The sequence below is a fragment of the Scyliorhinus torazame genome, chromosome 2 (genome assembly GCF_047496885.1).
Source record: "Scyliorhinus torazame isolate Kashiwa2021f chromosome 2, sScyTor2.1, whole genome shotgun sequence".
NCBI classification, from domain to species: domain Eukaryota; kingdom Metazoa; phylum Chordata; class Chondrichthyes; order Carcharhiniformes; family Scyliorhinidae; genus Scyliorhinus; species Scyliorhinus torazame.
The window spans coordinates 124989378-125012429 of record NC_092708.1 but is presented as its reverse complement, the minus strand read 5'-3'; the positions used below and the strand labels follow the sequence as shown (position 1 = coordinate 125012429).

General features: G+C 48.7%; 1 pseudogene; it reads left to right on the top strand.

The window, feature by feature from the left end:
* The first annotated feature begins 20306 nt into the window (after nt 1–20306).
* On the top strand, nt 20307–20513 carry LOC140408070 (U2 spliceosomal RNA; annotated as a pseudogene).
* Nucleotides 20514–23052: the final 2539 nt, after the last annotated feature.

Below are 23052 nucleotides of genomic sequence, written 5' to 3'. Positions count from 1 at the left end.
GCTCCCAAGCTCGCAAACGTCCCATCTATAAATAAGTCTCCCACTCTCCTAATTCCTGCCCGGTGCCAGCTCTGGAAACCTCCGTCCAACCTCCCTGGGGCAAACCTATGGTTGTTCCTGATTGGGGACCACACCGAGGCTCCCAGCACACCCCTCTGTCGCCTCCATTGCCCCCAGATACTTAATGTTGCCACCACCACTGGGTTCGTGGTAAACTTTTTCGGGGAGAGCGGTAGTGACGCCGTCACCAGCGCTTTTAAGCTCGTTCCTTTACAGGACGCCATCTCCAGCCTTTTCCACGCCGCCCCCTCTCCCTCTATCATCCACTTACGGATCATCGCCACATTGGCGGCCCAGTAGTAGTCGCCCAAATTCAGCAACACCAGTCCCCCTCTGTCCCTGCTACGTTGCAGGAACCCCCTCCTTACCCTTGGGGCCTTCCCTGCCCACACGAAGCTCATGATGCTCCTATCTATTTTTTTGAAAAAGGCCTTAGCGATCAATATAGGGAGACATTGAAACACAAATAGGAACCTCGGGAGGACCATCATCTTAATCGCCTGCACTCTACCCGCCAGTGTCAGCGGCTGCATATCCCACCTTTTGAAATCCTCTTCCATTTGCTCCACCAGCCGAGTCAGATTGAGTCTGTGTAAGGTTCCCCAGCTCCTGGCTATCTGAATCCCCAGGTATCGGAAGTTTCTTTCCACTCTCCTTAGCGGCAGGCCATCTATCCCTCTACTCTGGTCCCCAGGGTGTATTACGAAAAGCTCACTCTTCCCTATGTTAAGCCTATATCCCGAGAAATCTCCATATTCCCTCAATATCTGCATAACCTCTATCATCCCCCCCACTGGATCCGCCACATATAGCAGTAGGTCATCCGCGTAGAGTGACACTCAGTGTTCCTCTCCCCCTCTAACCACCCCTCTCCATTTCCTGGAGTCTCTCAGCGCTATGGCCAGTGGTTCAATTGCCAGCGCGAACAGTAATGGGGACAGCGGGCATCCCTGTCTTGTTCCCCTATGTAGTCGAAAATACTCCGACCTTTGCCGATTTGTGACTACACTTGCCATTGGGGCCCCATAGAGGAGTTTAACCCAGCTGACAAACCCCTCCCAAGAACCCGAACCTCCTCAGCACCTCCCATAGATACTCCCACTCTACCCTACCAAATGCCTTCTCTGCATCCATTGCCGCCACTATCTCTGCCTCCCCCTCTGCTGGGGGCATCATTATCACCTCCAATAGCCGTCGCACGTTGACATTCAATTGTCTCCCCTTTACAAACCCTGTCTGATCTTCGTGCACCACCCCCGGGACACAATCCTCTATCCTCATTGTCAGCACTTTTGCCAGCAACTTGGCGTCCACGTTTAGGAGTGAGATAGGCCTATAAGACCCGCATTGCAGCGGGTCTTTATCTCGCTTCAGGATTAGTGATATCGTCGCCTCCGACATTGTCGGGGGTAGGGTCCCCCCTTCTCTGGCCTCATTAAAGGTTCTTACCAGCAGCGGGGCCAACAAATCCACATATTTCCTATAAAATTCCACCGGGAACCCGTCAGGTCCCGGGGCCTTCCCTGCCTGCATGTTCCCCAGCCCTTTGGTCACCTCGTCCACCCCAATTGGCGCCCCCAGGCCTGCCACCGCCTGCTCCTCCACCCTCGGGAACCTTAGTTGGTCCAGAAACTGCTGTATCCCCTCTTTTCCCTCCGGGGGTTGGGACCTTTTTAACTCTCATGAAATGTCTTGAACACCTCATTTACCTTCCCTGGTCTCCGCACGGTGGTTCCCGTTTCATCCCTAACTCCCCCTATTTCCCTCGCCGCTGTCCTCTTTCGAAGCTGGTGGGCCAACAGGCGACTCGCCTTTTCCCCATATTCATATCTCATCCCCTGTGCCTTCCTCCACTGTGCCTCTGCCCTTCCTGTGGTCAGCAGGTCGAACTCCGTCTGGAGTCGTCGCCTCTCGCTATATAGTCCTTCGTCCGGGGCCTCCGCATATTTTTTATCCACACTCAAAATCTCCCCCAGTAATCTTTCCCTTTCTTTGGCCTCTGTTTTCCCCTTGTGAGCCCTGATGGAGATCAACTCTCCCCTGACCACCGCCTTCAGCGCTTCCCATACTACCCCCACTCGGACCTCCCCATCATCGTTGGCCTCCAGGTACCTTTCGATACATCCCCGCACTCTTCCACAGACTCCCTCATCCGCCAATAATCCCACATCCAGTCGCCAGAGTGGATGCTGCTCCCTGTCCTCTCCTAGTTCCAGATCCACCCAATGTGGGGCATGGTCTGAAACAGCTATGGCCCAGTACTCCGTTCCTTCCACCCTTGAAATCAGTGACCTTCCCAATACGAAGAAATCTATCCGGGAGTATACCTTATGGGCATGGGAGAAAAAGAAGAACTCTTTGGCCAGCGACCTAGCAAATCTCCACGGAACCACTCCCCCCATTTGGTCCATAAACCCCCTAAGCACCTTGGCCGCTGCCGGCCTTCTTCTGGTCCTGGATCTAGATCTATCTAACCCTGGGTCTAGCACGGTGGTGAAGTCCCGCCCCCATTACCAGGTTTTCTACCTCCAGGTCCGGGATGCGTCCCAGCAACCGCTTCATAAATCCCGCATCATCCCAGTTCGGGGCAGAGACGTTGACAAGCACGACCTCCATTCCCTGCAGTCTGCCACTCACCATCACATATCTGCCCCCGCTGTCCGCTACGATGTTCCTAGCCTCGAACGACACCCGTTTCCCCACCAATATGGCCACCCCTCTATTCTTTGCGTCCAGCCCTGAGTGGAACACCTGTCCCACCCATCCTTTCCTTAACCTAACCTGGTCCGCCACCTTCAGATGCGTCTCTTGAAGCATGGCCACGTCTGCCTTCAGTCCCTTTAAGTGCGCGAACACTCGGGCCCTCTTAATCGACCCATTTAGGCCTCCCACGTTCCACGTGATCAGCCGGACTGGGGGGCTGCCTGCCCCCCCCCCTCCCCTGTCGACTAGCCATCACCCTCTCTGGGCCAGTCCCACGTCCCGGTTCCACCACCCACCCGTCCCCCAGGCGGCGCATTCCCGCCTCGATCACCTTTTCTCTTACCAGCTCCCTTTCGATCTCCGCAGCAGCAACCCATTGTCCCCCCCTCTATCCCCCCCTCCACTCCACCCGCCCCCCCCCCCCCGCTAGATCCCCATCTAGCATGGTTACTGCCCCCATATTGCTTCCGAAAGTCAGCTGACTTCAACTGACCCCGGCTTCTCCCGCTCTCTCCTTGACCCCCCCGTGTGAGGAACTCCCCTCCTCCTTGCTCCGATCTTCCCGCCATCATCTCTCTGGCGCGGGAAAAGAAAAAGAAACCCCGCGCTTGCTAGAACCATCCCGACCCCCATGGCGCAGCTCCCCCTACCGCCCCACTCCCATTCCCCATCCCCCGCCTGTATCTCTTCTTCCCCCCCACCGGCGCCCACATTTCTCAGTGTCCCCCCCTCCCCAATTTACACCTCTATACATCAGCATTGTCGTTTCCCCTCCAACATCAGTCCCTCAGTTCTGGTCCAGTTTCTCGTTTTGAATGAAGGTCCATGCTTCTTCCGACGTCTCAAAATAGTAATGTCTGTCCTGGTGCATGACCCACAATCGCGCCGGCTGCAACATCCCGAACTTCACCTTCTTCTTATGCAGCACCTCCTTGGCTCGATTGAAACTCGCCCTCCTTCTCGCCACCTCCGCACTCCAATCCAGATAAACTCGTATCACCGCATTCTCCCATCTGCTACTTCGTACCTTCTTGGCCCATCTCAAAACAACCTCTCTGTCATTGAAGCGGTGAAATCGCACGATCATCGCCCTAGGTGGTTCTCCAGCCTTTGGTCTCCTCGCAGGGACCCGGTGGGCCCCTTCCACTTCCAAGGGGCCCGAGGGGGCCTCAGCTCCCATTAGCAAGTGTAGCATCGTACTCACGTAAGCCCCGCCGTCCGCTCCTTCCACTCCCTCGGGGAGACCCAGGATCCGGAGGTTCTTTCTCCTTGATCTATTTTCCAGGACTTCAATCCTTTCGATGCACTTCTTATGGAGCGTCTCGTGCGTCTGCATTTTGACCGCTAGGCCCAGGATCTCGTCCTCGTTGTCCGTTACCATCTGCTCCACCACACGGAGCTCTATCTCCTGGGCCTTTTGTGTCTCTTTAAGCCCCTCGATTGCCTGTAGCATCGGGGCCAGCACCTCCTTTTTAAGCAGCCCCACACACCGTCTTAAAAATTCGTCCTGGTCCGGTCCCCATGTCACCTGGGCTCCCTCCGACGCCATCTTGTTCCTTTCTTTCTTCTGCCGCTGCCCTGGAGGATTCTCCGAGATCTGGCCGCCACCGCCGATATTTTTCTTTTTCGCTGGGGGGGACTCCCTGTTGCCTCACCCCACACCGGGTTTCGTCAAAAAAGAATTTCCCGTTGGGGCTCTTAAAAGAGCCCGAAGGTCCGTTTAAGCTGGAGCCGCCGAAACGTGCGGCTTAGCTGGTCATCGCCGCAACCGGCAGTCCTTTAGTTTATTTTTAAATGTTGTATGTTCTCTCTTGTACCATTTAGTGTGTCAGCCTCACGAATAATGTCTTGATACAGTAAGAACTACTCTTCTGATGCCACATGGCAGTTAAGGAAACAAGTTCGTTGGAGCCCATATATTTCCACATTCTTACCGCTCTTGGAAGGTCACTCAGGCAGTGGAGTAACGGCACTTATCCCCGTCCTGCCTGAGGACCCCCAATACATTTGGTCAGCCAAGCTCGGGGAGTGGAGCAACGGCACTGATCACAGCCCTACCCGGGGATTCCACCCATTCTTGCCCTGCTGCGGATCATACGCACCCCATTCGGAGAATTGTTTTTGAAACTCTTTTGCTGGTCTTTTTCATGTCTGTGGTTTAAAGAATGCACTTTGCCACAACTTTTGCCCCTTTCCAGCGACCCTTCGGTTGCTATTCCCCCACCTGCTATTTACATGTTCGAATCACTTGGTTGTAAAACTAGTTTGCAGAGGATGGAGAAATTGTCCGCCCACCCAGCCCATGAAACACAGGCTGCGAGAGTGCTCGCACTGGGACAGAATTTTTTTTCCGGATGTCTTGTCTCCAAAATGATTGTTTAAAAAAAATTGAGGGAGTCACATATGGTGATGATTCTAAATGGGAAATTGACGATAAGGAGAAACAGACAGACAAATGAGATGTTAAGCAACAAGATAATAACATATTATGCTTGTACCCCTAGGAAGATACGAAGATACTTAAAGACAGAGAAAAGCCCGAACAAGATGAAGACGAACCTGATGATTTGCATCATGATCGTCGCTGGAACAGTCCAGTTGCGCGCATTACCCACCTCTACCTCCATCACCACACAGGCCCTGAACACGACTACCCAACACAACACCCCCAGCCCGGACACTACACCACACAGCCACTGATACCCCGCATGGTGTGAGAATCTCATTAAATGGTACTCCCTGTCATACACAGTAGAAGCCCTACTGGTGCAGTGTCATCCAGACAATCTCCCGCCCTCCAGTATATGCATTTAGAGCCCCTTTCCTCGGACTCCAACAAACCCCACATTCTTTCTGAACCCTTCCTCCCTAATAAATTCCGCGGTTGTTGTTTCTTTAATAAAGTTATTTCTTTGTACATAGACATTTGATAAGTAGGAATGTGATGCTGCTATTGGTTATATTTTTTGTATTGTAAGATAAGTTCTTTGAATGTTAAATAGCAGCATGAGTGTAGTCTAGTTAGAGACAGTTAGAGGTTCCCCTTTTTGTGTAAGGAGAATGAAATATAGGTTTGAATGTTAAATGCCCCTTAGGAATTTTTAGAATATGTGTTGTGTTAGGGAAATTTAGGTAACTATTTTGACCCATAGGACAGAGTCGGGTAGAACCTATCCTTGATTGAGGGTACCCGGCATGTCAGAGAACAGGAGAAGATCCAGTATTGTGATCCTTCACGCTTCACGTTGAGGATCAAGAGGACGGAGTGTAGCCATCTGGGATGGCCACTTACAACCAGGAACAGAGAAACTCGCAGAGTATAGCGGGTAAAATGGACAAAGCAAGATTCAGGCGGGCTCAGAGCCTGAAATGTATATTTGCAAGCAAGGAGTCCAGACGGTATCGAAACTCCGACCAATTAGCATTTTGATGGGCCGGTTAGCATTTGATGGCCCATCTCCACCAAGACAAAGGACTGGTACTTGAGCGACCGGTACAGTCCCTGACATTTCGGCGCCACTCCCTGTTCTAGGGAAGCGTAAACAACAGGGTCAGTGACCGCTTGGGACACGTCCAGCCATCCATGCACCCGCCCATTTATTGGTTAGAAATCAAACATAGTGATCGGGGATCACTCAATTAGTGGGGTCCAAACTGAAGGACCACCCAAAAGAGCGCGAAAACCCCCAAGTATAAGAAGCGAGTCCGCCATATGTTCGTTCTCTCTTGGACCTGGCGCCCCAGCCATGACCATCTCCAATCGCAGCACCACCAGAAGCAAGTCCAAGTTCAACGCCCGCTACCAGACGGATGAGCCTAGCTGAGCAGCAGTTACTTCTTCAGACTCAATAGATCCAGAATCGAACAACGGCCACTGTTCCTCTGACCGAAGCCGGGTGCCTGAAGATAAGTACAGGTTGTCTTAGTCGATAGGTGTAGTTAACTAGTAGTGTATGTTGCATGACTAATTGTGTGTAAATAAAGTACCCTTGACCTTGAACTAACTAACTAGTGTTTGGCTTTTTGATCGATAGCCGGTTGAACCTTGTGGTGGTATCATTGATAACTGGCGACTCTGAGCATTAGAATACAGATATCAAAAGAAAGGAGGCAAACTCACTGATTGTCGTAGTTACAGCAGAGCCACAGAAAAGGCAACATCTCCTTTATATATAGAAAAAAACTCTTCCTATCTTTCTTTATATTACTAGCTAGCTTGCACTCATACTTTAACTTTGCCCCCCTTATTGCTTATTTAGTTGTCCTCTTTTACAGGCTTCCCAATCCTCTGGTTTCTCACTAATTCTCGCCACTTTGTACGCTTTTTCTTTAGCTTTTATGCTGTCCTTGACTTCCCTCGCCAGCCATGGATGCCTTGTCCTCCCCTTAGCATGTTTCCGCCTCCTTGGGATGAATTTCTGTTGTTGCCTCCCTAATAACCCCCAAAAACTCCTGTCATTGCTGTTCCACTGTCTTTCCTTCTAGGCTCCTTTTCCAATCAACTCTGACCAGCTCCTCCCTCATGTCTTTGTAGTCACCCTTATTTAATTGTAATACCATTACATCTGATTGCAGCTTGATGAGTCTAAGGGCAGGATTTACTGACCAACCCGCCGCATGTTTTTTGGTGGTGGAGGCAGCTCCCCAGTGGGATTTGCCGACCCTGACGTTGTCAACAGGATTTCCCAGTGACTGCACCTCTCGTCCCCAGGAAACCCATGTGCCGGCATGGGATTGGAAGATACCGCCGGTGTGAACAGCCTGTAGGTCGCACCCTTAGTGTGGGTTAAACTGGTGAGAAACTCCCCAGGGCTCAAAAATGTGATTAAGAGTCGTTAGATGGTGGTGGGGAACTCACCGGCAGAAGTCTCCCAGCAAAACCCGTCACAAATGATATTTAGGGCACGATCTTCCCAAAAGGGAACAATGTCCCCGAGGAAGTGAGTCTAGCCATGTATTTCTCGGCACTGCAGTGTTGAATAAGGAGCCGGAACGAGGAACACGTGGCCGAGGCCGCACATAGCCCCGTTTGTTATAATGAGGAGCTCTGCTCACCGGATCATCCAAGACATCATCAGAGGCTCCTAAAAGAATTCCCGACCTCCTCACCCCTGCCCGAACGCAATTTGGGATGGTCCACCACCCGCCCGCCCAACACCCACAGTGGGCAACCCCGGCCCTATCATGCCCATGCAAGAAATGCCAGCTTGGCACCTTGGCAGCGCCAGGGTGCCAGGCTGGTAGTGCCAGGGTTCCCAGGTGGCACCAACAGTGCCAGGGCATCACCCTGCCAAATCCCCTTGGAGGTCCTCACAAGTGCAGTTCCGTCTGGTTCCCGTTTGTGGGGACCAGTACTAAATGGCACACGCCCGAGGTCATCGAGGCAAAGGGACTGAATCCCAAAGCCTCAGGTACGTTGCGAATCTACACATTAGAGTAAGGCTTACTGCTTCGTTTTAATCTGCAGATTTGCTAAAACGTGATCCCACCCATTGTGGGTGGGATTCTCCTTGCAACTCCTCACGAGATTGCACTGAATCACGCAAGGCATTGCAAGCTGGGTCTCCTGGCTTTCAACAGCCATGCTGTGCTGCGGAGAGATGCTTTTCCGGCGAAGCATGGCTGGAAAATTGTGTTCTTAGAAATGTTTCCGTTAGGACTTCCGGTGGCGGCTATGAAGGAGTAAGTCGCACATTTGGTGGCTCCCGCTCTGGTCGGACTTTTGGACCTTTCCCCCAATCTTTTAACGGACTTGAATTGTAGAACGGATGTCAGTGGCAATTCTCTACTGAATTCCCACTTCGGTGCATGGAGAAAAGGACTAAAGTGTTCGTAAGGGTAGAAATAGGAAGACAGCGAAGACTTGGGCTGTAGCTGCAACAGAAGACAGCATGGCGGAGGGACGAACCTCTGGCTTGTCGACCCAGCAGTCTATGGAGCAGCTGATGCAAGTCATTCAGGAGGGCTTTGCTATTCTTGTCCTCCAGGATTGAGGACTGTGTTCCGGACGTTATTGGGGAGGACCAGACGGGGTTTGTTAAGGGTAGGCAGTTGGTGACCAATGAAAGAAGGCTGTTAAATGTGATCATGATGCCTCCGGAAGGTAGGGAGATTGAGGTAGTGATTGCAATGGACGCAGAAAAGGCTTTTGATCGGGTAGAATGGGACTATCTGTGGGAGGTACTGGGACGGTTCGGATTTGGGCGGGGCTTTATTGACTGGGTCAGGTTACTGTATCAGGCTCCGGTGGCAAGTGTGCGGATGAACAGGACAACTTCGGACTACTTTAGACTGGACCGGGGGACAAGACAGGGATGCCCCCTCTCCCCACTGTTGTTTGCGCTGGCTATAGAGCCGTTGGCAATCGCTCTGAGAGCTTCAAGGGGCCGGTGGGGACTGGTCCAGGGGGCTTTGGAGCACAGGGTTTCGCTCTTTGCGGATGATCTGCTTCTGTCCGTTTCGGACCCAGTGGAGGGGATGGAGGAAATCATGAAGATTTTAGGGGAATTCGTCCGGTTTTCGGGGTATAAGCTAAACATGGATAAGAGTGAGATGTTTGTGGTTCAGGCGAGGGGACAGGAGGGGCGACTGGGGGAGCTGCTGTTTAGGTCAGTAGGGGGTAGTTTTAGGTACCTGGGCATTCAAGTGGCGCGGGAATGGGACCGGCTGCATAAATTGAATCTAGCCCAGCTAGTGGGTCAAATGTAGGACGATTTCCGGAGATGGGACGCGCTCCCGTTGTCGCTGGCTGGGAGGGTACAAACGGTGAAAATTACGGTCCCCCCCAAGGTTCCTATTTGTATTTCAATGTCTCCCCATTTTTATTCCGCGGTCCTTTTTTAAGCGGGTCCACAGGGTGATCACGGGCTTCGTCTGGGCGGGCAAGACCCCACGGGTAAGGAAGGTAATGCTCGAGCGGAGCCAGGGAGAGGGCGGGCTGGCGCTGCCAAATTTTAGCAATTATTACTGGGTGGCTAACACAGCCATGATCAGGAAATGGGTGGTGGGGGAGGGGTCGGCGTGGGTGCGTATGGAGGCGGCCTCTTGTAAGGGCACCAGTCTGGGGGCATTGGTAACTGAAACTCTGCCGCACCCACCAGCGCGGTACTCCACCAGCCCCGTGGTGGTGGCGGCCCTGAGAGTTTGGGGCCAGTGGAGGCGGCATGTGGGAGCAGTGGGAGCATCAGTCTGGGCCCCAATTTGTGATAACCACCGGTTTGTCCCGGGGAATATTGATGGGGGTTCAGGGTATGGCAGAGAGTGGGGATTGAGAGGATGGGGGATGTGTTCATAGAGGGGAGCTTTCCGAGTATGAGGGCGCTGGAGGAAAAGTTTGGGTTGGCGAGGGGAAACAAATTCAGATACTTGCAGGTACGGGACTTCCTTCGTAAACTGGTGGCAGTCTTCCCGCTCCTACCGCTGAGGGGGATTCAGGACAGGGTAATTTCAAGAGGGTGGGTAGGGCAGGGGAGCATCTCGGACATCTATAAGGAGCTTATGGGGTCGGAGGAGGCGCATACCGAGGAGCTGAAGTGTAAGTGGGAGGAGGAGCTGGGAGGTGAGATTGAGGATGGTTTATGGGCAGACGCAGTGAGTAAAATCAACGCGTCTGCAACATGTGCCAGGCTCAACCTGATACAATTTAAGGTGGTGCACCGGGCTCACATGACAGTGGCCCGGATGAGCAGATTCTTTGGGGTGGAGGACAGGTGCACAAAATGCGCAGGAGGACCAGCGAACCATGTCTATATATTTTGGACATGTCCAAAGCTACCTCAATAAAATGTTTATAAAAAAAAAGAAATATTTCTGTTAAATCGCACCCAGTATCTGCTGTTCATGCTACCCACACTCAGGATTGGATTGGATTGGATTTGTTTATTGTCACGTGTACCGAGGTATAGTGAAAAGTATTTTTCTGTGAGCAGCTCAACAGATCATTAAGTACATGAAAAGAAAAGAAAATAAAAGAATATGCATAATAGGGCAAGTGCAAAACAGGCAGCAGTGTGACTGACACAGAGCAAGAAAGAGGAAGGACCGCCATACCACTGTAAATTTTCTTTAACTTAAAGCCTGCTCAAAACTCATAAACAGAATTCATCAGTAATACATGGTTCTAGAATAGTTATCCGCACATTACTTGAAAAAAGCACCCTTTTCCAAAATGTGTTTATCTCTTAGGGGTTGATCTACAAAATGTTCTGACTGATGGCTGCTATCCCAACTGTAACTCCTCATTTTGAGGCATAGGAATCGAGGAATAATGTATCGATACCAAGCTCTGGGACATAGTACAATGCTGCATACTGAAATCAGCAGAGCATCCCAGCAAGTGAGACACAAGCAGGCAAATCTTTAGAAAGTTACCTGCATTTTGAGAACATTCTTTGCTTTTAAAATGCTTATAAAAGATCATTTTGTACATTGCAATGATTGAAAAAAGTCAGTGCCATGAAATCTATTTTCATCTTGCTTTACTTTATATATGCGTTATATGTTTTGAAATAGTAGAATTCGGAGGATGTGTTTTTAAATCCAATACTCAAACCTCTTGGACCTGCCCTCAATAGCAAGGGTCTTTTATTAAAAATTGAAAAAACATAGCTTTAAGAACAGCAAGAACGCATCTTGGCATCTCAGTGCTTAGGAGATGCTCCATTAATCACAGCTAGTTTCCAGGTGACAGTAAGGATCTTTGGTATTAATTTGTGTCATGAGCATGTAATTCTAATGAGTCATGTTCTTTAAAGTTGATTGGTTAGTGTAGTCATGCACTCAAAATGTTCAAAGTACACTCCATTTAGTTGGTGTACGTGCATTGTCTGCATTATTTGTTCATATTTCTGTGCACAAGAGGTTTAAAATGTTGCCACTTGTTAACATCAGATGACAATGATACCTGTATATAAATTGCTTCAGTTAATGGCATTAGTATAGATTGTGCTGTTTCTGAAACATGTGCTGAAATATTTTATTTTATTTGAAAGCAAAGAGATTTGTATATTGAGGAAGCCATTGGTTGTTATCTGAACATATCATGTAATTATTAATCATATATTTTTGCTTTAGAAAGTTCCACATACTATTTTGTGCATATTTTAACGTTTGATATAATTATAGGGAGAGTGACAACATCACAGAATTGTTACAGTACTGAAGGTTCAGCACTGCACTGGCTCTCCGAATGAACAATTCACCTAGTTCGTATCCCCTTCCTTCTCCCCGTAACTCTGCATATTATTCCACTTGCAGACCATAATCCAATTTTTTCTTGAATGCCTCAGTTGAACCTGCCTCCACCACACTCTCAGTCAGCCGATTCCAGATCTTAGTCACTTGCCGCAGGAAAAGGTTTCTCCTCATGCCTATTGCTTCTTCTGTATGTGTAAAGTAAACGATTTTGTTGATAATTCCACCTGCAATCAAAAAGATATTTAAAAGAAAGGGAAAGCATACTTAACCTCCGTTCTGCAATGGAAAATAGAATTATTTAAGGTACAAGATTACAATCTTAATTAGTGTTATTTAATTTTACCTGTCATGTTACTTTGCATGGGTGAGTGTGGGGAAGTGGGAGCTGTTCCCATCCACATCATGGGCGGGATTCTCCGCAAACGGCACAATGTCTGCTACCGGCACCAAAAACGGCGCGGATCAGTCCGGTGTCGGGCCGCCCCAAAGATGCAGAATTCTCCGCACCTTAAGGGGCCAAGCCCTCACCTTGAGGGGCTAGGGCCGCGCCGGAGCGGTTTCCACTCCGCCGGCTGGCGGGAAAGGCCTTTGGAAAAGGACTTCGCCGGGCGACGCATGCGCAGGAGCATCAGCGGACGCTCACTGCATCCCCGCGCATGCGCAGGGGAGGGGGTCTCTTCCACCTCCGCCATAATGAAGACCATGGCGAAGGCGGAAGAAAAATAGTGCCCCCACGGCACAGGCCCGCCCGCGGATCGGTGGGCCCCAATCGTGGGCCAGGCCACTGTGGGGCACCGCCCGGGGCCAGATCACCCCGCGCCACCCCAGGCACCCCGGAGCCTGCCCGCGCCGCCTTGTCCCACCGTTGAAAAGGAGGTCAAATCCACGCCGGCTGGTGAGGGTTGACAGCGGCGGGACTTCGGCCCAGCACGGGCCTGAGAATCGCCAGGGGAGGGCCCGCTGACCGGCACGATTCCCGCCGATTGGCGCGCCGCGATTCCCGCCCCCGCCGAATCTCTGGTGGCGGAGAATTCGAGACACAGCGGGGGCGGGATTCACGCCAGCCCCCGGCGATTCTCCGACCCGGTGGGGGGTCGGAGAATCGTGCCACATGTGTCTGTGAACAGCAATTATCTACAATATTTATATAGAATCATAGACTACCTAGAGTGCAGAAGGGCACTCTGGAATACCTAGGGCGCTGTGAGGCAGCAATTCTAACCACTGTGACACCACGCTGTCCCTAAGTAAGATGTATTCATATATAGTTAGTATAGTTGCTGGCCACATAAAGCTAGTGGTGTTGGGGTGATGCAGGCCATGTGGTGCTAAAACTAGTGGTGATACAGGCTATGTATGGCTGGGTGATAGATATTTTCACAATCTATATTTTCTGATAAACCACCATGTTTATTTATCACACTGAGTGAATTAGAAATTGCAAATGCAATATTTCCTGGTGTAAAGCCCCCAGTACAAGCAGTTAGATTTATCAATGCAAACAGGTTCATAGAATCATAGAATTTACAGTGCAGAAGGAGGCCATTTAGCCCATCGAGTCTGCACCAGCCCTTAGGAAAGAGCACCCCACTTAGGCCCACACCTCCACCCTATTGCTGTAACCCAGCAACCCCATTAACAATAAGGACAATTTATCATCGCCAATCCCCCTAACCTGCACATCTTTGGACTGTGGGAGGAAACCGGAGCACACGGAGGAAACCCACACCATACGGGGAGAACATGCAGACTCCACACAGGTTGCAGGATGTTTTGCTAAATCTGTGGGTTGCATTCAAGGTAATGTTCACAATTGCAATAACTGGCCACAGGAGAAATAAGCTTTAGTAATATCATAGCCCCTTCCCTAGTTGGACTATCTACACACTGTTCCAAGAAGCCCTCCTGGATGCTCCTTACAAACTCTGCCCTGATCCATGCCCCTAGCACTAAGTGAGTCCCCCTCAAGGACAGGGGAGGGCATCTGTGTGTCGAGCCAGATGAAATGGGCGAGGCGAGGCATTAAATGAGTACTTTGCATCAGTATTCACGAAAGAGAAGGGCTGGATGGATGATGAGTCTGGGGAAGGGTGTGTAGATAGTTTGGGTCATGTTGAGATCAAAAAGGAGGTGGTTTTGGTGGTCTTGAAAAACAGTAAGGTAGACAGGTCCCCAGGGCCTGATGGGATATACCCCAGAAAACTGAGAGAGGCAAGGGAGGAAATTGCTGGGGCCTTGGGAGAAATCTTTCTATCCTTACTGGCTACAGGGGAGGTGCCAGAGGATTGGGGAATAGCGAATGTTGTTCCTTTGTTTAAGAAGTGTAACAACGATAATCCAGGTACTTACAGGCCAGTGAGCCTTATGTCAGTGATAGGGAAATTATTGGAGAGGATTCTTCAAGACTGGTTCTCCCACTTGTAAATAAGTGGCCGTGTTAGCGAGAGGCAACATGGTTTTGTGAAGGGGAGGTCATGTCTTACGAACTTGATCGAGTTTTTGGAAGAAGTGACGAAGATGATTGATGAGTGTAGGGCAGTGGACGTTGTCTACATGGACTTCAGTCAGGCCTTTTACAAGGTCCCTCATGGCGGACTGGTACGGAATGTGAAGTTGCATGGGATCAGAGGTAAGCTGGCAAGATGGATACAAATCAGCCTCGGTCATGGAAGACAGAGGGTAGCAGTGGAAGGATGCATTTCTGAATGGAGGGCTGTGACTAGTGGCATTCCTCAGGGATCAGTGCTGGGACCCTTGCTGTTTGTAGTATATGTAAATGATTTGGAGGAAAATCTAACTGGTTTGACTAGTAAGTTTGCGGACAACACATAGGTTGGTGGAATTGCGGACAACGATGAGGACTGTCAGAGGATACAGCAGGATTTAGATCATTTGGAGACTTGGGCGGCAAGATGGCAGATAAAGTTTAATCCGGACAAATGTGAGGTAATGCATTTTGGAAGGTCTAACATAGTTGGGAAATATACAGTAAATGGTAGAACCCTTCAGAGTATTGATAGGCAGAGGAACAGAGCAATGGGTGTACAGGTACACAGGTCACTGAAAGTAGCAACGCAGATGGAGAAGGTGACAAAATACAAATTTCTTTACCCATCAGTCTGGCCTCAATAAAAGTCAAGATGGATTTGCAGGTACAGCATTAGTTATTTTATTTGGCTTGCAAGCCTGATTCATTTCACAGAGGCATAGGACACATCCAGTCTCCTACACCCCGGAAAGCGAATGAGCAAAGAGACAAAGGGATTTCTGCAAATCAATTCAAATGGTATCAAGTTTCACATACACGATTCCCATAAGTCATCCTATACCCCTCCTGACCTGGTCATACATTCTGATTGGCTCACTTCTCATCCCTTCCTCTGGCCCCCTTATTACCCAGCATCCTTTTCTCCTCCTTTGGTGGACACACCTCCTCCTTGCTTTGCCATGCGGTCTGAAATCCTTTGTCTGTGAACTCACCAGAATGAGACTGGCCTATCTCTACATTACAGTAACTAATATCTCTAAAGTAACTATTTTATATCACATTCGTCAAAGGCATACGGCATGCTTGCCTTCATCGGCCGGGGCATTGAGTTTAAAATTTGGCAAGTCATGTTGCAGCTTTATAGAATCTTAGTTAGGCCGCACTTGGAATATAGTGTACAATTCTGGTCGCCACACTACCAGAAGGATTTTAAGGCTTTGGAAAGGGTACAGAAAAGATTTACCAGGATGTTGCCTGGTATGGAGGGCATTAGCTATGAGGAAAGGTTTGAAAAACTTGTTTTTGTCTCACTGGAGCAATGCAGATTGAGGGGCGACCTGATAGAGGTCTACAAAATTATGAGGGGCATGGACAGAGTGGATAGTTAGAAGCTTTTTCCCAGGGTGGAAGAGTCAATTACTAGGTTTCAGGTTTAAAAGAGATGTATGGAGGCAGGTTTTTTTACACAGAGGGTAGTGGGAGACTGGAACTTGCTGCCGGGAAACGTAGTGGAAGCAGATACAACAGTGACTTTTAAGGGTCATCATGACAAATACATGAACAGGATGGAAATAGAGAGAAATGGTCCCCGGAATGGGAGGGTTTTTTAGTTCAGATACTGCTGGGGGGGGGGGGGACTTACCAGGGGTAAGCCATGGGGTGCAGGTCTCTGGCACAGAGTATATCCCTGTTGCAGGGAAGGGGGGAGAGGAGTAGAGCATTAGTCATTGGAGACTCCATAGTTAGGGAGATAGATAGGAGATTCTGTGGGAATGAGAGAGACTCGCGGTTGGTGTGTTGCCTCCCAAGTGCCAGGGTCCGTGATGTCTCGGATCGTGTTTTCGGGATCCTTAAGGGGGAGGGGGAGCAACCCCAAGTCGTGGTTCACATAGGTACCAACGACACAGGTAGGAAAAGGGATAGGGATGTAAGGCAGGAATTCAGGGAGCTAGGGTGGAAACGTAGATCTAGGACAAACAGAGTTATTATCTCTGGGTTGTTACCTGTGCCACGTGCTAGCGAGATGAGGAATAGGGAGAGAGAGGAGTTGAACACGTGGCTACAGGGATGGTGCAGGAGGGAGGGTTTCAGATATCTGGATAATTGGGGCTCATTCTGGGGTGGGTGGGACCTCTACAAACGGGATGTTCTACATCTGGACCAGAGGGGTACCAATATCCTGGGGGGGAAATTTGCTAATGCTCTTCAGGAGGGTTTAAACTAGTTCAGCAGGGGATTGGGAACCTGAATTGTAGCTCCAGTATACAGGAGGTTTAGAGTAGTGAGGTCATGAATAAGGTTTCAAAGTTGCAGAAGTGTACCGGCAGGCGGGAAGGTGGTTTAAAGTGTGTCTTCTTCAATGCCAGGAGCATCCAGAATAAGGTGGGTGAACTTGCGGCATGGGTTGGTACCTGGGACTTTGATGTTGTGGCCATTTCGGAGACATAGATAGAGCAGGGACAGGAATGGTTGTTGCAGGTGCCGGGGTTTCGATATTTCAGTAAGCTCATGGAAGGTGGTAAAAGAGGGGGAGGGGTGGCATTGTTAGTCAAGGACAGTATTACGGTGGCAGAAAGGACGTTTGATGAGGACTCGTCTACTGAGGTAGTATCGGCTGAGGTTAGAAACAGGAAAGGAGAGGTCACCCTGTTAGGGGTTTTCTATAGGCCTCCAAAAAGTTCCAGAGATGTAGAGGAAAGGATTGCAAAGATGATTCTGGATAGGAGCGAAAGCAACAGGGTAGTTGTTATGGGACTTTAACTTTCCAAATATTGACTGGAAACGCTATAGTTCGAGTACTTTAGATGGGTCCATTTTTGTCCAATGTGTGCAGGAGGGTTTCCTGACACAATATGTAGATAGGCCAACAAGAGCGAGACCATATTGGATTTAGTACTGGGTAATGAACCAGGACAGGTGTTAGATTTGGAGGTAGGTGAGCACTTTGGTGATAGTGACCACAATTCGATTACGTTTACTTTAGTGATGGAAAGGGATAGGTATATACTGCAGGGCAAGAGTTATATCTGGGGGAAAGGCAATTATGATGCGATGAGGCAAGACTTAGGATGCATCGGATGGAGAGGAAAACTGCAGGGGATGGGCACGATGGAAATGTGGAGCTTGTTCAAGGAACAGCTACTGCGTGCCCTTGATAGGTATGTACCTGTCAGGCAGGGAGGAAGTGGTCGAGTGAGGGAACCGTGGTTTACTAAAGCAGTCGAAACACTTGTCAAGAGGAAGAAGGAGGCTTATATAAAGATAAGACATGAAGGTTCAGTTAGGGCGCTCGAGAGTTACAAGTTAGCTAGGAAGGACCTAAAGAGAGAGCTAAGAAGAGCCAAGAGGAGACATGAGAAGTCTTTGGCAGGTAGGATCAAGGATAACCCTAAAGCTTTCTATAGATATGTCAGGAATAAAAGAACGACTTCGGCCAGTCAAGGACAGTAGTGGGAAGTTGTGCGGGGAGTCCAAGGAGTTAGGAGAGGTGCTAAATGAATATTTGTCGTCAGTATTCACACAGGAAAAAGACAGTGGTGTCGAGGAGAATACTGAGATTCAGGCTACTAGATTAGAAGGGCTTGAGGTTCATAAGGAGGAGGTGTTAGCAATTCTGGAAAGTGTGAAAATAGATAAGTCCCCTGGGCCGGATGGGATTTATCCTAAGATTCTGGGAAGCTAGAGACAAGATTGCTGAGCCTTTGGGTTTGATCTTTAAGTTATCTTTGTGTACAGGAATAGTGCCAGAAGACTGGAGGATAACAAATGTTGTCCCCTTGTTCAAGAAGGGGAGGAGAGACAACCCCGGTAACTACAGACCAGTGAGCCTTACTTCTGTTGTGGGCAAAGTCTTGGAAAGGTTTATAAGAGATAGGATGTATGCTCATCTGGAAAGGAATAATTTGATTAGAGATAGTCAACACGGTTTTGTGAAGGGTAAGTCGTGCCTCACAAACCTTATTGAGTTCTTTGAGAAGGTGACCAAACAGGTGGATGAGGGTAAAGCAGTTGATGTGATGTATATGGATTTCAGTAAAGCGTTTAATAAGGTTCTCCACGGTAGGCTACTGCAGAAAATACAGAGGCATGGGATTCAGTGTGAGTTAGCAGTTTGGATCAGAAATTGGCTAGCTCGAAGAAGACAAAGGGTGATGGTTGATGGGAAATGTTCAGACTGGAGTTCAGTTACTAGTGGTGTACCACAAGGATCTGTTTTGGGGCCACTGCTGTTTGTCATTTTTATAAATGACCTGGAGGAGGGCGTAGAAGGATGGGTGAGTAAATTTGCAGATGACACTTAAGTCGGTGGAGTTGTGGACAGTGCGGACGGATGTTACAAGTTACAGCGGAACATAGATAAGCTGCAGCGCTGGGCTGAGAGGTGGCAAATGGAGTTTAATGCAGAAAAGTGTGAGGTGATTCATTTTGGAAGGAATAACAGGAAGATAGAGTACTGGGCTAATGGTAAGATTCTTGGTAGTGTGGATGAGCAGAGAGATCTCGGTGTCCATGTACATAGATCCCTGAAAGTTGCCACCCAGGTTGAGAGGGTTGTTAAGAAGGCATACGGTGTGTTCGCTTTTATTGGTAGAGGGATTGAGTTTCGGAGCCATGAGGTCATGTTGCAGCTGTATAAAACTCTGGTGCGGCCGCATTTGGAGTATTGCGTGCAATTCTGGTCGCCGCATTATAGGAAGGATGTGGAAGCATTGGAAAGGGTGCAGAGGAGATTTCCCAGAATGCTGCCTGGTTATGGAGGGAAGATCTTATGAGGGAAGGCTGAAGGACTTGAGGCTGTTTTCGTTGGAGAGAAGCAGGTTAAGAGATGATTTAATTGAGGCATACAAGATGATCAGAGGATTAGATAGGGTGGACAGCGAAAGCATTTTTCCTCGGATGGTGATGTCTAGCACGAGGGGACATAGCTTTAAATTGAGGGGAGATAGATATAGGACAGATGTCAGAGGTAGGTTCTTTACTCAGGGAGTTGTAAGGGTGTGGAATGCCCTGCTGCAACAGGAGTGGATTTGCCAACTCTAAGGGCATTCAAATGGTCATTGGATAGACATATGGACGATAAGGGAATAGTGTAGATGGGCTTTAGAGTGGTTTCACAGGTCGACGCAACATCGAGGGCCGAAGGGCCTGTACTACGCTGTAATGTTCTATGTTCTATGGACGATGATATAAATTATAGCTGGCTCTGTAACTACATTTTTGCTCCTATATTATTATTGAATAGTTCTGCTGAGACAAAAGGTACTCATTGGCTTAGATGCCTGTTTAGAAGAGGCAATGTGTAGGAATTGATTGTGTATACACAATGCTTACTACAAAATGGCTGAACTAGCCACATTCCTGAACAATAAGTTACAAACTGGGCCTCATTGAATGAGAACCAGGCGTGGGTATTTCTAGGGAGTATTTCAATAGCTGCTGATAACAGCTTCACAGGACAAGGAGCACAATGTATCCTTAATAGCTCAAGGTCCCCAGATGCAGACAGGACACATCCTTATGTTTGTCTTGAGTGACTTCTGCATGAAGTTAGGGGCTGGTGAGACAACACTTGACCATATGTGTGATAACTGGGATGCTGAGAAAATTGATTGACTGCATGTAATGAATTGTGACGCGAATAAAGTTGATTGATTGTATGTAAATGAGAATGCAACTAATTCCGCCCCTTGAACCTGTATATTAACCCAATGCGAGCCTTAGCTCAAGTGAGAAAGAATGAAAATGAAAATAAAGAGTATTGCGAGGCTGCGGAGCTTCCAGATCTTTCTCCCAGAACTCTGATATTTGGTACTTTGCTCCTGCGGCTGTAGTTTATGAATTTTAAAAATCTAGACGTTAAAAAGCTTTCTTGGCCTTTTGGCTAAGATCAAGTGTAGTATCTGCTCTGCCTTTTGGCTCGGATCTGTTATGTCTTTCTTGTGGGGACTATGAATTGGATTCAATTTGAATTTGAATTGGTTTTTGGAGCAGGCGAGGAGCTGGATTAGGGGTTCGCCCCTGTCCACACTCTGGGCCCTGGCTTTGTAACTCTGATAAAGTAATTTAAATAAAACATTCTTAAACAAGAATGATGCAATTATAAGTTGTCTTTCTCAGCTTTTCCTTTTGAAATTATTTATTTTATTAGTAATACATCTCTGATTATTGCAGTCATAGACACTATTAATGCTCACAATTGATAAGATTACAGCTCCCTCTATTGAACCTGTGGAGTATTGAAAACAATTATCATGTAACTTCATAACTTCATTTAGTTCAATATACTCAGAAACAATCTCAAGGATGAACAAACTATAAAAATAAAAGGAAAAATGCAAGATGTGATTATTTGATATAATCATCAATGTGTGTTAGTTGCTTACATTAATTTTGTCATTTTGATGTAACGTTTTTGAGATTTTTTCATTCTATAATTGTAGAAGATTATGGTAAATTTAAAAGGCATTTTACCTTTATTTATTAGTTTACAGAAGTTACAGTTATTTGCTTCAATTTTCAGGACACAGATAGTTTCAAGAATTAGTTTCTTAATTTTATCGTTTGAGTTTTCTGTTTGGGACTTTTCCCTAAATAATTAATGACCCCACCACAGGAAGTTGTCTGAGAGCCTGGCATGGTTGAGTTGTGGCAGTGGGCAGGAGTCTTACCCCAAACCTCCTGCAATGCGAAGGGGAAATTCCAAGCTGTAATTTGTAAAGCAGAAAGCAAAAGGACTATTTTACATGCTGTAGTAGATCAACAGTAGCAAATTTAGAAGTGTGGTCAACTGTGCAGACAAGAGATTCTATAACAAAAGCAAAATACTGCAGATGCTGGAAATCTTAAATAAAAATTAAAAATGCTGGAAGCGTCCAGCAGATCTGCTGGCATCAGTGAGAGAGAAACAAGTTGATGACAATTAATCAGAACTGGAATTCAGATCAAAGATCATTGATCTGAAACATTGAGGTAATATTTTCCAAGTAGGCTGTCCAATCCAATTGAAGCAACCATGCCCCAGGGAACTATGATGGGATGTCACAATGCAGCGGTTGTGCCATTGCCACAAGATGGTTATTGTCTTTGTGGCAGGAGGCCTCTCCATTGGCCATGAAACAACCGTAGAGGAGGCCCCTTCCTGGAAACCTAGGGAGGCTGCCAGGGTTTACCTCATGTTGGGTAGGCTGGTAGGGTCAGGAAATGACCCTTATTGGGCCATTAATTATTTTAGTTGGCTGCCCCGTAGCTGACCACATGCAGGGGCTGTTGCCCCTTGTAACATGCCACGACAGTGGAAAGATGCGAGCTCCCCTGTTGACGCCTTCCCCTGCCAAATTACCAGTCCTCCTGCATCTCAGCCCAATCGGATGGGGAGGGAATTTCATCTCATTAACTCTGGGTGCGATTCACCAGCCGCGTTGTGCTCTCGCCTCCAGCGAGCCTCCCGACATGCTCCGCACCTCCCAGGGTTCTCCGAAATCCCAGAGTTGGAACCCTGCTCCAAATGGGCGGGACCGAATGACGCTCGCAGAAGTAGGTCATAAACCTACTTAAGATCTACCTGTATGGTATCCACCGGCCTCCTTTGATTCGTCGGCCTCCCCAGCAAGGCTGCAGCTGGGTGCCGATCAGTGCTGGTCCACACAAACGTGGACCAGGTGGAACGGCACCTGGGAGGGTCACCGGTCCATCGGAGATCCCAGTGTGGTTAGGGTACATGCAGGGTGGCTCCCTGGCCCTCCCCCTGGAACATGGGCATCGTGGCACTGCCCAATTGGCACCTTGCCATTGTCACCCTAGCACTGCCAAGGTGCTCAAATGGCACAGCCAAGCCAGCAGGTGCACTGCCTGGATGCCAGGGTGGCAGCAAGGGTGCCTGACTGCCATAGTGGAACTGCCAAGAGCCAGAGGGCGAGGGGGGCCATGCCCATGAAATGAGGGTGGAGGGGGGGTTTGAAGGGTGGGGGAGTGCAGGGCAGGCAAGTAGGGGTCTCCGGGAGGTTGGACGGGAGGGGAGAGGTCCTAGAAGGGAGGGGGGCTGTAAGGAGGCTTTGGGGGGCCTGAAGAAGGGGGATCCCCAGGGACCCCATAGAAGGATGTCCTCAGTTGGGAGGTATGGGGTAGTGTCCATGTGTGTGGGGGTGACATTGTCCATGGGTGGGGGTGTTTGGGGGAACCACAAGCTCACTTAGAGATTGGAGCACCCTTTCAAAATGGCAGCCCAATCTCTGAGCTCAGCTCCCCAGTGCTAAAAAAAGTTCGAAGTGCGGGCTAAACCGGTGAGAAACTCCTTTGGGCCAAAAAAAGTGACTCAGTGTCATTGAATAGCGGTTGGAAACTCACCGGCACTCGCTGAAAAACCTGCCACAAATTAATTTTGAGATTTTTGGGGAGAATCGTGCCCTCTGTTTCTCTCTCAAGAGATCCTATACCACAGAATACCAGGACTACATTTTTATAAGCAGTTGTTTACATAGTAAAATCTACTTGTAAATGTTTGAATGGGCAGTTTCAATATTAGATGAAGTAAAGTTAAATACTAGAAGATAATTAGGCCAGAATGCGCAGATATAATTTAATCCTAATTTAAGATCTGTTGCAGCTCT